This window comes from Kryptolebias marmoratus, linkage group LG13 (assembly GCF_001649575.2).
Source record: "Kryptolebias marmoratus isolate JLee-2015 linkage group LG13, ASM164957v2, whole genome shotgun sequence".
In the NCBI taxonomy this organism is placed as follows: Eukaryota; Metazoa; Chordata; class Actinopteri; order Cyprinodontiformes; family Rivulidae; genus Kryptolebias; species Kryptolebias marmoratus.
This window is the reverse complement of record NC_051442.1, coordinates 13,711,828-13,727,213: the sequence shown is the minus strand read 5'-3', so window position 1 is coordinate 13,727,213 and position 15,386 is coordinate 13,711,828. Positions and strand designations below refer to the sequence as shown.

General features: G+C 40.7%; 1 protein-coding gene across 1 annotated transcript in view; it reads left to right on the top strand.

Annotated features, from left to right (window-relative positions):
* The first annotated feature begins 15,079 nt into the window (after positions 1-15,079).
* zbtb20 (zinc finger and BTB domain containing 20) overlaps positions 15,080-15,386 on the top strand; it is a 25,155-nt gene continuing 24,848 nt past the window's right edge. The window contains exon 1 of the mRNA XM_017437799.3: positions 15,080-15,210. The gene's annotated coding sequence lies outside the window, so the exon portion shown is untranslated. The remainder of the gene's footprint in view (positions 15,211-15,386) is intronic.

Sequence of the window (15,386 nt, the reverse complement as noted above, 5' to 3'; positions counted from 1 at the left end):
CACACTTGCTTGAGAAAGTGCCAATTTTCTCTGCGTTGTTTAAACAGGAGGGGTGTCACTGTGAGGCGGCTGGTATCTGGGTCTGGCTGCTCCGAATTTTATTTTATTTTATTTATTTCCAGCTGCATCCTTGAAACGTATCACCCTTAGCGCAGGGGATGTAGCATTAGATTCTGGGAGAAGCAACAGGAAGTGCTTCAACTGATTGGTTGGTGTGAGAAGGCCTTGGGGTTGGTTCGAGAAGCAGCTGTACACCTGCTGAGCTTTGACAAAGGTAAAAAGTAGAAGCCAACATATATGTTTAGGCACAATTAGAAAACAATGCTGTTTGCTGCTTTTAAAAAAGGTAATTATGCTGTCAGGACGGTGTCGTGAAGTGACTTAAAGGACGTGACATACCTGCTGTTTTTGATATTTGACAAGGTGCAACCTGAAAGTCATATCTGACTCACATTTTGAGACATTGTTTTTTTCTTTTTGTAACTAATTCCAACTTTAAAGGGAAAGTTCAGATGTTTTAAAGCGGTAGTCTGCGGAAAGAATAGGATTGGTTATTATCTTAGATGTTGCCGATAGCACTTTGAGCAAACTCAGTTTGGAGAAATAAAGCGAGATGAAGCCAGAGCGTGCAGACTCATTATAAAGAAAAAAAGAAAATTTATTTAAAAAAAATAAAAGAAACGAAAACAAAAGCTGACGTGGCAGCAAAAATACAAATAATAACAGAAATCCATAGTCGGGTAACAAAGGGCAAGGCAAGGCATGGAAATAGGGAGTGGGCATGAGCGACAAGCGACAGTGAACCAGCGAGGAAGTGGGGAAAGTGACCAGGTTTTAAAGCTGGGGGTAATCAGGGGAAGTGAGCACAGGTGAGTGATTACAATTAGGAACAGGTGAAGATGGGTGTGGTGGGAGGACAAGAGATAAACAGAGTCAAAGACACAAGGAACAAAATAAATAAATAACAAAATGAAATGAAACTCAAACAGAAGCATGAATCAGAAACAAGAAAACAGAACCTCTCAAAACAGTAAAACAAAGAACCAAGAACCAAAGCCAAAAAAAACCTCACAGAAATGCTATTTTATCAACTTTTACCTTGTTGTCTGTTTTACACCAGCTTTACACTAGGGCTGCAGCTATCAGATATTTTAGTGCCTGGGTACTCAAATTAAATAATTATTTGATGAATCAAATAATTGGACATATGTGCGCTAAACAACCTTTTTCTCTGGAAGCACCTGACTTGTATCTCCAATAAAAGCTGCACATCTCCTCCTCCTCTTCAGCCAAGCTAAGTCCTTTGGATCTTGTATACTCCTCATTGATACAGCTCCTATTTCAGTTTTTTCTTTTTTTTAATTTTACTCCAGTTTGTGCAGGATGATTCAGCTGAATCTGTTTACTGGTCCCGTTGTAGAGACCGATTGTGTCTGTGTGCACTTCTGTTTCACTCGGAGTGCGTCTCCACGAAGCCGTCGCTCACGCCGCTCTGTTGTCGGTGAGCAGATTAGATTTTTACTGTGGAGCATCTTCACTTTTCCTCTGTTTGATAGATGACAAAAAGCTTTGGCCCTTTTTCTCTGATGTTCTCAACATTTCCCCCGTTCCTCTTCCTCCTGAATGAGCGTGATGTCCTTCCCCCAAAAAAAGGTCCCCGTGAAACACAGTGACCCCTGAGCAGTTTGCATTCATGTGAATGAAAGAAAACATCAAATCAAAGATTCTTGCACTGATGATTTTTTTTTTTTGTGTGTGTGTGATTAGGTTATTCATGTTATTCATGCCCCTTATTAGACAACCTTTTATGTAGAATTCTATGTTTGCAAGGGCAAATAGCAGCGGCTGCAGCTAGCTGTAGAATGTTTAGTGCAGACTGAGGCACTTCGGCAATATTATAACATTTTTGCTGGAATAAGTGTGTGATGTGAAACTAGTAAATAAGTAAGTAAAGTTTATTTAGATAGCAGTTTTCACAAAAAAAAAATTGCAACGTGCTTCACAAAAAAATAAAATAAAATGAAAAAGAGCAAAACTACGGACAGATAAAAAATTAAAAAGAATATAAAACCAAATGAAGTGTCAAGAAAAGATTTTAAGTGAACGCGAGTCTGAATAAAAACATCTTTAGCTGCTTCTGAAAGGAGTCTAAACTTTAATACAACAAAGAACAAATAAATAACTGTGATATAATGTTTTTAAAATAGTGTTTGCACAAACTGCTATGACATTTCTTTAAATGAATACCATTTTAAGATCCACTCGGACTAGCTGTTAGCTTGTTAATCCAGTCCAAATTAAACTCTGTTTCTCCAAACTGAGGTCCTACAGGTAAGATATTATTTGCTCATTACACTTTTTACTGAACTCCAGTTCAAGAGACCAAAACTAGCAACAAAGCATCCTTTCAGAGAGTCAAGTTTGACTGAAAATTTGATGTTTGTGGTTATTTTTGCTCTTTATCGTAAATTCATGAACAAAATGCGTTTTCTCAGCCCTCAAAGTTGTCGGCAAGAAAAAAAAGTTTCTGTTGAGAAAATAAACACAGTTCTCCACTTTACCTTTATGAGGAGTTTGTTGGTGGTGCATTAAAATTTTATATTACACTGTATTTTTTATCTTTGGTGTAAAGAGATTGAAGCGCACTGCCAGCGTGTAGCAGAATTCATTTCACAGCGGTCAGGAGTTTGTTATAAAAGTTGGATTTGGTAAAACTAAATCAACTGAAAACTGCGTGAACGCCGATTCAGCATTCGCACAAATATTCAGGCTGTTTTCATACATTTAGTGCTGCTTACTTTGTGCTGTTTTAGCCCTTCATAAATCAACACGTTCAGTTCATTCAGGAGATGGGTGCTATGATTTTTGGTTTTGTAACTTTTAGGCTTTTTAAAAGATGTAAGTTAATAACAACCATTTTCCCCACAGAAATCCACAGACATCACTAAAAACTCCATAATTATTGTTCTCCTGGAAATCTGTGTCAGCCTACTTGCTCTGGTTTTGTCGTCTTATGCTACTTTTAGCTTTTAGCTACCATTCTGCCGGTTTTAGCTTTTAGCTAGCCGTTCCCACTTTTAGCTTCTAGCTACCATTCTGCTACTTTTACATTTTAGCTACTATTCTTGTTACTTTTACCTTGCCTTTTCCTTCTTTTGGCTTTTAGCCAGTCTTTTCCTGTCTTTTTGACTTCTAGCTTGCCTTTTGCTACTTTTGGCCTTAAAGTACTCTTTTGCTGCTTTGAACTAGCATTTAGCTGTTTTTAGCTTCTTGTTAAAATTAGACACTTTAAGTTTTGCTAGCTTTTTGCTACTTTCAGCTTTTAAATGATCTTTTGCTGCTTGTCACTAGCATGTTGCTATTTTTAGCTTCTAGCTATTGTTTTGCTACATTTACCTTTTAGTTAGACTTTTGCTGTATTTTCAGCTTTAGGTGGTGTTTTGCTCCTTTTGGCTTTTAGGCAGGAATTTACTTCTCTTAGCAACTCAGTTTCAGCTTCCTCAGCAAATTTCAGCGCTCAGCGTTCACCCTGCGTTTTCCCCCCAAAATCTTATTTCTCTTGTGTTACTTATCAGCGTTCGGGTAACAAAGCTGAGCTTTGGTCTGTGGAAAGCCACACCATCGCATTGACTGAGGGAAACGTTGACGAACTCACAGAGGTCTCCATCGCCACGGCTAAGTCCCTGCCTCTGGTTCAAAGAGGGGATACAGTGTCAGCCTGAGCCACAGCTCCTCTTTGCTGCCTTTCCTGGGCTGGGTGACACACCGCCTCGACAACATGTTACGCAGTGACAAGCATCCCAGCGTTTCTCTCCTGTGCAGACAAGCGGGGAATGTGTCTGACCGTCAGACTGAGCTGTTGATACCAGCAGGCAAAGTGAAAATGAAACCCAAGCCGTCCCTGTGGTCCTTGATGCGTCAGTGGATGGGTGGAAGTAGAAACCAGGCTGCAACAGAGAGAGAGAGAGAGAGAGAGAGAGAGAGAGAGAGAGAGAGAGCACCGGCAGAAATGTTGTGGGCGTTGGACACACATGCCAGCAGCATGAGTAATGCATGAAAATGAAGCTGAAAATCACTAATTTCAAAATCATTTGTGTCTCAGGTTCTTTAACGGAGCACGTCTAGAAAGGGAATATGTCAAACACAAACAAGATGGCCCAGAGGCAAAACAATTATATATTTATTCACACTTAGCAGATAAACAGTTGAGCGCACACACAGGACGGTGTGTTGTTTTAGCCAGAGAACAGGCATCTGGCACACAGATAAAGCAAAAAACCAGTCACACATCGAACAAGGTACTCTATCCTGACTAACACTAGCCTTGCTTGTTAGCTTGCGGTAACCTTTCCTTGCTGATAATGCCCACCAACCCACAAGCTTGCTAATTAATAGGCAGCTGGGGACTTCTAAGGGTGCTAATGCATTCACTTGTCCACTGCAGCATGTAATGATATAGCTCACATTCATCCTCCTGGCATATCAGCATGAGTAAGAGGCTGGTGGGAGTAAAGCCCTGATGTTAATCTGAAAAATTCACTACGGTAAAACAATGTGACCGAGATTATGCAACCTTGTGGGTAAGATGCATGTTTGCATTGGTGTGGGAAGCTTGAAGAAGTCTTCGCAAAGTGGGGAGAAACGTAAAGGAATGCAGCATTTTATGATCAGCCTACCTGAAAAAGATTTGTTTTCCCCACCGTCTTAAGTCTTTTAAGTCAACTTGTTAGACTTTTACCCACTGAAACATTTAAATAGCGTTTGTGGCACTAGTTTGTTCTCGCTTGCAACTTTTCCGCTTTAATGTGCAAAATCTCATTTTCCAGGCTTTCTAAGATGTTCTTTGAGCCGGGCTGGGAGCTACTAAAACATTATTACACGGAGTTGAGCACCATCTGGTGGGGGGATTACAACATGACTAAAGATCTCGGGCCGGATGTTTGGCCCGTGAGCTGTTGGCTTTCAGTAACTGTAACCCCCCCCCGAACAATTTAGTTGAACAGCCCTGGCCTAAAACCTGTGGGTGTCTGCCAGAAAGCTGAGGATGAATTTCATTTGTTCAAATGGCAACGATCCCGAGCAAATGTTCAAATCAACAGAACAATGGCCTCTCCAGACAAAAAGTTAAAGTTTTTTCCTAGCCTAGCGATAGCCGTGTAATATAGATCTGTGTAGAGTCTAGACCTAAATGTGATTGAGACCTGAAAGCAGCCGTTCAGAGGAGATGCCCTCCAAGCTTGAAAAGATTTTGAGCACATTGGCAAAGAAGAATGGACAAATATAACGAATTCAAGCTGTAACCTGCTGGACTGAACGCTGTAATCAGATCAGAAGGTGGGTCGACAAAGTGTCAGTTTCAGGGCATTCACTCTTACTGTACGTCACCGTCTTGCATCTTTTTGTTTTTTTTATCTTTTGCATTTTTCCCCAAACCAGTCTTGTTGCTCGTTATTACTGGCCTTGGCATTTTTTCTTTTTTTTTTTCTTTTTGCTGTTGATTTGAAAATCTTTGATACGTTTGAAGTAGCTGGACTGTTGGTAAAATTCATGACCTTTATTGGATCACGACCTGGTAAAGACCAGAGAATTACCTCCAGATGGCTGCGACTAACCTCCTTAACTCGTCTGAAAGCTGTAGGCGAGTACTTAGTTTCCCCACACTGCTTTTCTATTTTGGGCATATTTGTTCCTTAGGTAAATAATGACGCAGAGTCATATGTTTGGGGATGCTGTCTTGTGACACTGTAGTTACCCGAGAAGCAGAACGGTTTTATTATGAGCCGATATCAAAATAAAAACCAGGACTGGGTGACCTGCTGAGCAAACATGATAGTTGCCCTTGTGTATCATTACAGCGCCTGAAAGAAAAAAAAATAAAGATAATGTATAATAGTACAGTATATATTTCAACAATATGATCGTTGCTATTGAGTTGAAAATTCTGAGCTGTTGGTTGAAAGTAACTCGCTTCATTTTAATATGTGTGCAGGGCTGTGGGTGTTGATATATATAAAAAAAAAAGTATTGGAAAAAAAGCAATTTTATTACCCTGCAAATAAAAAAATAAAGCATTCTGGTGGATAAAATTGCAGCATATTAAAGTTTATATTTCGGTTATATACTGGAATACAGAAATAAACAGTATATGTATAGTTAAAAAAACAGGAGTCTGTTTGTGTTTTAGTTTTACGTTTCAGAGAACGCTGAAACTGAAGCACAGGTGTCAAATTTGTCTTGGAGTTTTATGCATTTATCGCATTTACTTTTATGATTTTGTTCAAAAATGTCATACTCCTGTTAAATATACAAAATCATTTTGAGCGTATTTATTCCAACCATAGTGGGTGCCATTTTAAGGTACTCAGCTCAAACAATGAATGACAAAGATGAGTGAGTGAAAAATTAGATTTTAACTTAAAGAGCACATTAGATTAGGTTACATTTTACAATAAAGTTAAAATTCAGGTTACTGGTTTTAGATTACATTTTGGAGTCAGCTCATTTAAACATGGCCAGCACAGCTAATCTATCTTAGTAACCACAAAAAGGGCTGTAACTCAGTCAGTATTACAGATACTGAGCTAAGATTCGGTGCGGTAGTAGCTGAGAGTTGTCCGCATCACCTAACCTGGGTCCTAACAGATGATACAAGATCGTTCTTGAAAGGCTCGACATGCAAGATGGCGAGCGATTTGTATTTCTTTAGAGTTTGCATCTGAGATTCAGTGAACAACAGAAGCTCCTTTCGAGCAAAAATGTATTTTAAGACAAGAAACCAACATGATGTTAATTAATTCTGGAATAACAGAGTTGAACAGTTTTCTTTTATGTTGGTGTCGCACACTTTTCGCTGTTGGATGCAGTTGAAACAGAACAACGACGACCACAGGCTGATTTAGATGCTAATTCTGAGTTAGATGTTCTGCTCACATAAAACAGTTGCAGTGAAACTTCATAGCAGGGCTGCCCACGTGCGGAAAAAGAAAGCAGTCCACCTCTCAGAGCTCTGAGCCGCTGACAGCAGGACACACGGAGAAATGTCAGCGTTTGCTCTCCGGATTCCTCTGACGTCTCTTCTCGTGCCCACTACCACCTGCCACGGCTCCGACTGCCAGCCAGCTCTACCTGCGCGATTATTCAGGGGCTCATTCCAGCTTCTAACGCAGCAGCTATCGGAAGATGAATGTTTGTGACTCCTGAGGAGAAGCAAAACTGCTCCAACCGGCGCTTGGAATTTGCTCGGCCGACGAGCAGAGCGATGAACTTTCACAAGGCCTCTGGGGAGAAAACAGTGGAAGCTTTGTTTCAGGGGACTTATCAACAAGTCATCGCAGAAAGCTTTGCACTGACTGTGGAGAGACAGGCAGGGTTAGAGGGTTTATGGCTTTTAATTTACCAGATTTACATTTTGTTTAATGTCAATAAAAATGAGTCGTAGGTCACTCACAATGAAACGTTGCAAACATACAACAACACTAAGATATTGTACCATTTTTAGGAAAAAAAATTCATTTTGTATTTGATGGCAGCAACACATCTTTAAAACGTTGTTACAGGATCAAGTTTCTCACTGTGAAGCATCTCCTCTTCTTTTACCATCAGTCTGTAAACGTCTGAGGAGAGCAGCTGCTGGAGGTTTTAGAGGGAATGTTGTCCCATTCCTGTCTGATGGAGGATTCAAGCTGGTCCACAGTCCTGGGTCTTTGCTGGACTTTCATGATGCACAAAATGTTTTCCGTACGTTAAAGGTCTGGACTGCAGGCAGACCAGTTCAGCACCTGGACTTCTCCACTATGAAGCGTCACTGGAACACTTCCACAGATCATTGTCTGTCCGTACAGTTCACTGTGACGTCCACAGCTGCTGGTTAAAGCTCTATCATACAAAAAAGAAGCCAGATGTGAACACTATCCAGAAACGCTGCTGTCTCCTCTGGGTCAAAGGTAATTTAAAATGGACTGAGACAAAGTGGAAAACTGTTCTGTGGTCAGATGAATCTAAATCTGAAATTCATTTTGGACTCCACGGGTACCACATCCTCCGTACCAAAGAGGAGAGGAACCATCCTGTCTGTTATCGGCGCACAGTTCAAAAGCCTGCCTCTCTGACGGTATAGGGGTGCATTAGTGCCTCTGGCATGGGCAGCTTACACATCTGGAAAAAGCACCGTCCATGCATAAAACTATATACAGGTTTTAGAACAACATACGCTCCCATCCAGACATCTTTTTCAGGGAAGGCCTTGCATATTTCAGCAAGACAACACTAAACCACAAACTGCCTCCATCACATAGACGCATCATGAAAGAAAAAATCCAGCAGAGACTCAGGACTGTTGAGCGGCTAGAAATCCTACATCAAATAAGAATGGGTCAACATTCCTCCAAAACCTCCAGCAGCTGCTCTCCTCAGACGTTTACAGACTGATGTTAAAAGAAGACGGGATGCTTCACAGCAGGAAACATGACCCTGTAACAACTTTTCTGACATGTGCCATCAGATTCAAAATCATCTTTTATTTCCTAAAAATGCTACAGTTTCACATGTTTGCTATGTTTCACTGTGAATAAAATATGAGTTTATGAGATTTGCAAAACATTGTGATTTGTTTCATTGATATTTGATACAATATCATGTTTTATTTGTTTTTTGTTTTTTTTCAGAACTGGGGTTGTATAGACTTTTTACCTTTCGGATTTTCAAAAGAAACAAACAACCGTTCGCCCAAAATCTACAGCAAAACCCTCCGTGAACGAAGACAATTAAATGCAAAAATAGCCTCTTTCGGCGCACCTTTTGTTGTTGTTGTTGTTCTCAGCTGCAAATAAATAAATAAACAAAGAGAGACGCATTCTGCCTCCAGGCAAATTTACAGCAAAAACAGTGTATGCATCCTAATCAGGGCAGAGATGAACCTCCACAAACATCACAGGCGGGGTGAAAGGTCACGAGCAGCTCCTGCCACTTCGGGATGCAGCGATTTCTTCATGTGCTCATGGCAAACAGAGGTGAGCCGAGACATGAAGCACAAAGCAGACAGATGACGAAGGATCTGTGGAGACTGGTGGCACATTACTCTTATATCTCAGCTGCGAGGCAGACACTGACAGGGGCCCATGGGAGCTGAAAGACTATAGTGAAAGGGCTTATTAATCATTTATAGCAAGTCGGGCTGTGTTCTCAGGAAGACGGTTTTGTGATAACTCATTTATGTTACCTCCATTGTCTGTGTAAAAAAGGGGACCGAGGCGCCGCTTCATCTCAGACTCTCACTGCTGCCGTTGTTTGTGTGTAACGTCGTTCCAAATTTGGGTCTGAGAGCTGCAGCTCGGTGAGAGTCTTAAAGCGTTATTACAGTATTAAAGCCGAGGACGGTGTCGAAACGTATGGAAATGTGCGGCGCGGTTTCAAAAGAACGTGTTTGCATTTATGAGTCGTTAGGAAGCGCAAATCGTCCCCTTTTCTTGTCTGAAAACGCAGAACTGGAGTACAGACAGAACGTTGGTGTTTGGTTTTTAAGGCAGATTTCAAATGATGTTCTTTGACTTTTCAGTCTTCACACCATTGTTTTCCTGTTTTGTTTTGGGGGGGGTTTTCTATATGTTTTTGCAATCTGCATCCTTTGTGCGTGTTAGCCGTTCATGTATTAATAGCTCAGCTCAATCAGGAGATGGGTGACTTGCATTTTTTGGGGAGTTTGTTTGTAATTTTCATAGTTTTTATAAAATATTTAACTTTACTGACAAACATTTTCTTCATCAAATCCTTTAAAAACATTGTTGTCTTTGAAATCTGCGTCCAAAGACTTGCTGTTTTGGTTTTTAGCTAGCCTATTGTTACTTTAGCATTTAGCTACCCTTTTGCTACATTAGCTTTTAGCTAGGCTTTGCTGCTTTTTGCTAACTTTCTGCTGCTTTTAGCATGTTTGCTCCTTTTATCGAGCATTTTGATACTTGTAGTTTTTAGTTAGTCATTTGCTCCTTTTAGCTTTTAGCTGGTATTCTCCATCTTTTAGCTTTTATAACTAAACATTTCAGCTTTTTCAGCAAATTAATTCAGTTTTTATAGAAAATGCAGTTTGTCTACTTTTGTTTGTTTTTTGCCTTTCTTTTAAAAAAAAAGTCTTAACCTGAAAGAATGCATGACTTGCGCTGTAAAGAGGTATAACTACAATCTTTGCCTCACTCGATGAAACACAACCTGAAACGGTACAATTTCCACACAACATCTCGCTGCAAAGAAGAAAAGAGCCTTTGTGATTTGTTTTTGGTCCTACATCTGTCCCGTCTGTGATCACTTTCCATGAAACATGGAATTTTGTCAATGATGGGCTCCGTGGCCACAAATAAGTTATTTTTGGCTCGGTAACTGACAAACCGAGACCAAAGACGAGCTAACTAAAAGACGAGAAGAAGCATAACTAACAAAGCAGCGGGAGTGTCTGTACTTGTCATTATCCGCCTGCAGCCAGATGTGAAGATGAGAGGCGAGCGGCTCTGCGCACTGCAAACTTACTGTACATTACAAAATTTTGCAAAGCTGCAGGTGGCTTGTAAGATGTTTTTAAGTTAAACGGCCAGTCATTCCTCCTTACTTACAGAAAAAAACTACAAAGGATGCAACAGCGACGGTGTGATGATGACGTTTCCTCACAACTGAAGATGCAAACTGAGGCTGCAGATGAGGTCAGTTCGTCTCTCTGTAGACACTTGAATTGTGGTTGTAAAGACGCTTTCTGCCATGCTGCATCGGTGACAACTAATAATAACAAAATAAGCTTTTATAAATACTGTATCCTTGTCGCGGTGAGTCATCTTGAATCATCCCATCGAGTGCAACGCCCAGTATTTATTTAGGTGTGTCTGACTTCATCCGTGAACGGATTTATCTGGAACTTCATTCACCTTTGCATGAGAAGATCTGTTCTGGAGAAGGCACAAAACATTTAAGGTATGCGCTGTCATTGTGACATAAGTGTTGAAACTTCCTTCAAACTTGCTGACTCACTTGAAGAACAATGTGGTAGAGTTTATAGCACACTTGGCAATCAAAAGGACCTGTATTTACGCCATATGTTTATGAAACAGTATGCCCATTTGCATATAAACACACAATAAAGATGCCTTGTGTTTACGCTGCACACACAAGTTCATCCAAGTGTTGGCAGCCTTGACTCAGTGTGTAATTTTTACTTTGCATTTTCCCACATGAGCCTCTGAGCTGGTGCTCGATAATTACGCTTAGGTGGTTCGGGCTTGTTTGCGAAAGGAATTAGGGAGATAAAACTTTTGCATAACAAGAAAAGAATCCCAGAATAGGAGACTGTGTTCTGTCAGGTGAGATTAAACTAACTCGGACCTATAGGAAAAGAGATAACATTTCGGTTACGCTTGTTCAGATCAGTTGGCCCGTGATGTGTAGGGACTGTGTGCAAAACGATTAACCTGTGGAAGACATGAAGACGTGTGTGGTTAAACAGAACAACGGAGACCAGGACAAGGCATGCAAGTGCAATTTTAAATGTTATTTACAGAAGCAGCGGGAACGGGGCTGTGCTCAGGGAACAGTTTGCGTTTGTTTTAGCTCACGGTTCCACACAAATGCAAATAGTCGTATACGTTCCAACTATCAAAAGCTGTATTCCTTCGAGCTAAAACAACAAACGAAGCTGACAAAGAAACCTATGTCTAACTACAAGTTACCATTTATTTAAACACCGTGGAGCTCATTTGCAAAAGGGGAAATCAAAAAGCTGTATTTGAATAGGGAAGGGCAGCAACAAACCACTCGGAATAAAATAACCAAATAAATATAAATTAAGGTCGATTAATAGGTCTCAGTGCTTCCCTCTGTTGGTCACATGCAGTACTGACCGGGGACGTGACCTGACCTGCAAATGTGGAAAAATACATTTTGTTCCCTTTTCAGACCAGAACACTTTTAGCTGTGGCTAAAAAATAAAATATTAACTCTAAAGAAAACATACAAAGTCCTTTCTCTAAAGTAATGGGTTATTGTTTATTGTCGTGTTGAAAGTGGGGTAATATCTTAACTAAGCTCAATATAATATCAATTTATTCTGCAAGTCATGTGCAACGTTTCGATTAAATTTTAATATCTGATCTTAAATGATAACTTAGACCGGACGGAAGCTCTACAGATGAATCCTCTTGAGTTCGTACCAGAAGTTAGGATTTTAAGCAGATTTTAGCTGCAGTTGTATGAATTTATCTAAGCTGAAAGAGACAAAGTGCAATTTTTATTTTCTACATGTAAGCGTCATAACACTTGGAGGTTTTTATACTGGAAATGCCAGATTAAATTTTGATAAAAACTAAGCATTTAGCATCTGGAATAAAAAGTTTTAGTTTGATGACACTTGTGCATGTGTTGCTGCTACTACAACAATTTTTCCCAAATGTAAAAATTAGCTAATTGTTTTATATATATATATATATATATATATATATATATATATATATATATATATATATATATATATATATATATATAGTTGAACATTTCAACATTTGTTTGAATTTAAATGAATGAATCAAAAATGAGAGTGACACTTGTGTCCAGGCTGTTTGCAAAATTTTTGCAAGCAAAATATTATTATTATTATTAGTAGTAGTAGTAGTAGTAGAAATAGTATCAGTATGAAATTTGTATTTGTTTTATTGTGGAAAAACCCTTTGCAATCCAAATAGTAGAAATATCTTGACAAATTTATTTCCTCACAATTATTTATTTTGAATCTTATTCTTCATTTTAATATGTAGTATAACTGTCATATTTGTTCTTTTTTTTGTCACTCACTGAATTTTATTTTTAGCTCCTTTCAAACCCAAGTGTGGCTCAAAGACAAAAAGTAAAAACAACAACAACAACAAAATAAGAATTTTACAAAAAGAAGATCAAAAATAACTACACACTAGAGAAACTGCATTTTCTGCATGGATGCAGTGTAAATAATAAATAAAAATTTCTGAAGAAACTAAAGATAAAAGAAGCTTTAACGTAGCTAAAGCCGAGCTAAAAGCTAAAAGTAGCAAATGAAAATAAAAACAGAGGTGTGCTGAAGCACATTTCTGAGAGAACAGAAGAGAAACTGAAGAGCTCTTGATGTTTTATTTAGTTTTTTTATGGGGAAAACATTTGTAAATAAAGTTAAATATTTTTAAGAGATTAAACATTACGAAAACTAAAAGTCGCCGCACCCATCTCCTGAATGAGAGATGACGTTTTGATAAAAGAACGGCTAAAGGAACGCAAAGTCTGCAGAAGTTAGGAAAAAAAGTGGCAACAATAAGAGTTTTATATGTGAAGGACTTCAGAAATAACCAGCTTAGATTTGAACTTTAATGCATTATATATCTATATTTACAGATATACAGTTTAAACCTTGAGAGGCACTCAGGTGAGTCCTCCTGCACATCCTGCCGGTCCAACCTGTTACTCAGGACTACTACTGCACCCCCCACCCCTCACCCACCCCCACCCNNNNCCCACCCACCCCTCTCCACTCTTCTACGCTCTGTGCCCTCTGTGAATGTTCAGCTTCAGATCCTTAAAAAGCTAAAAATAATTCAGACTTTTAATTAACAATGAAAAGCCTGTCTGAGTGGAGGTCTCAGACCATGGCACGGAGGCCTCTGCTTGGTGGTGCTCCTGGTTAATGTAGGTCAAAGCAGTGATGGAGGGGTGTCCTCCAATGAACCTGTGGTGCTAATCCTAACAGCAGGCCTGCAGATGGCGCGCACAGCCAGCAGAGTGCCTCTCTCTCTCTCTCTCTCTCTCTCTCTCTCTTTCCCCTCACACACACACACACACTGTATGGAGTCAGCTTGAGAGATTGCGATTGTCTGAAGACACCTCTGTCTTTCCTTGTACAGCTGGAGAGCCCAGGGGTCAAAGTTCAAGAGGGCAGGTTTTCCAGGAGGGCTCCCTCTCTCAGCAGGTCCAGGATCAGTCTGACCTCTGAGCGTAACCCTATTTGACCTCTTCTGTCAATAAAATAAAAGCTTAAAGTTCAGTGTGTGCAGTCCTCCTCGTTGTTTACTGCACAGCCACGACAAGAATGTGTGTTTATTTCAAAGTAAATATGTAAGTCACCCAGTATGGTTCATTATTCTGATCTGATCTACACACACACACACACACACCTGTCCCTGTCTAGACATGGAGGGGGGGATCCCACATGACCCACAACTGCTTCTTTTTTTTCCCTCTCTGTCCCCCCCCCCAGCCAGAATATATCTCAATGCTCTGGATAATAATGGCAGCAAAAGAAGAAGAAGAAGAAGAAGAAGAAAAAAAAAAATAACAACAAGAAAAGAAAAAAGGAAATGGCTCTCCCAAATCTGATTGGCCGGCGGAACCGACACCATGTTTCCCCTGCTCGCAAACCCGAGGTCAGCTCGGGACGTTAAAAAATAAATAAATGAGAAAATAGAAATGCGTAGAAAGGAGAAGACACGGCGCACAGCCTAGCGTGTTCGGCGCCGGGGGCGTGACTGACGGCACCGCCGACCAATGGGAGGCCGGGCGCGCAGCTGGCTCGCTTGAGTGACGCGCGCCGCGGCCAATGGGAAGTTCGGACGCCCCGGACGGACCAGAAAACTGAAAATTCCCTTTTTTTTTTTTTTTTTTTCTTTTAATTTGATCCGAAAAACCGGATTGGGGAGGGAGGGAGACTATGACGGGGGGGTGGCTTGATTTTTTTAAGGAGTTCATTCACATTTGGAAACGCTGGAGTTTTTGCACAGTAAATATAAAAACGAGCAAAAACATTATATATAATTTATATCGGAAATGGAGTCCGCTTCGAACCCAGGGCGCTCAAGGAAGGACGCCAGCCGGAATCCACTGAGTACATGTAAGTGCAGCGTAAAAGAAGAAAAAAAAACCCCGCTTACTATCACTACTACTACAACTCCCACCACCTCCCATCATGGAGCTGCGTTCACGGTCCACCCCCCACCCCACCGTCTCCGCCGGCCCCACGCGATTGGGGGGCGCGCTCGTGTTTGACGGCTTTCTGATCCAACCCCATGACAGCGCACGGCTCTTCCAATCGCAGCTTTAAGTGAAAAGGCGTGCCCGGCTTGCCCCCCCTCCACCACCACCACCACCTCCACCCCTCAAAGTACTCGATGTATAGTTAAAAAATGGGAGGGCGCACTTGAAGCGAGCTGCTCCGTAATGAAGGTAGGCTGCAGCGTGTGTTTATTGATGACATGAAAAAAAAGAAGAAGATGGAAGTGAGAAATGAAACAAAGTAAAAAGGGATGCGCCGGCGGAGGGAGAGAGACGAACTGAGCGCGCTGCTTTTTCGACGTGGTGGTGGGGGGGCCCGAGAATTAAAAAAAAAAACCCGGGGGGGG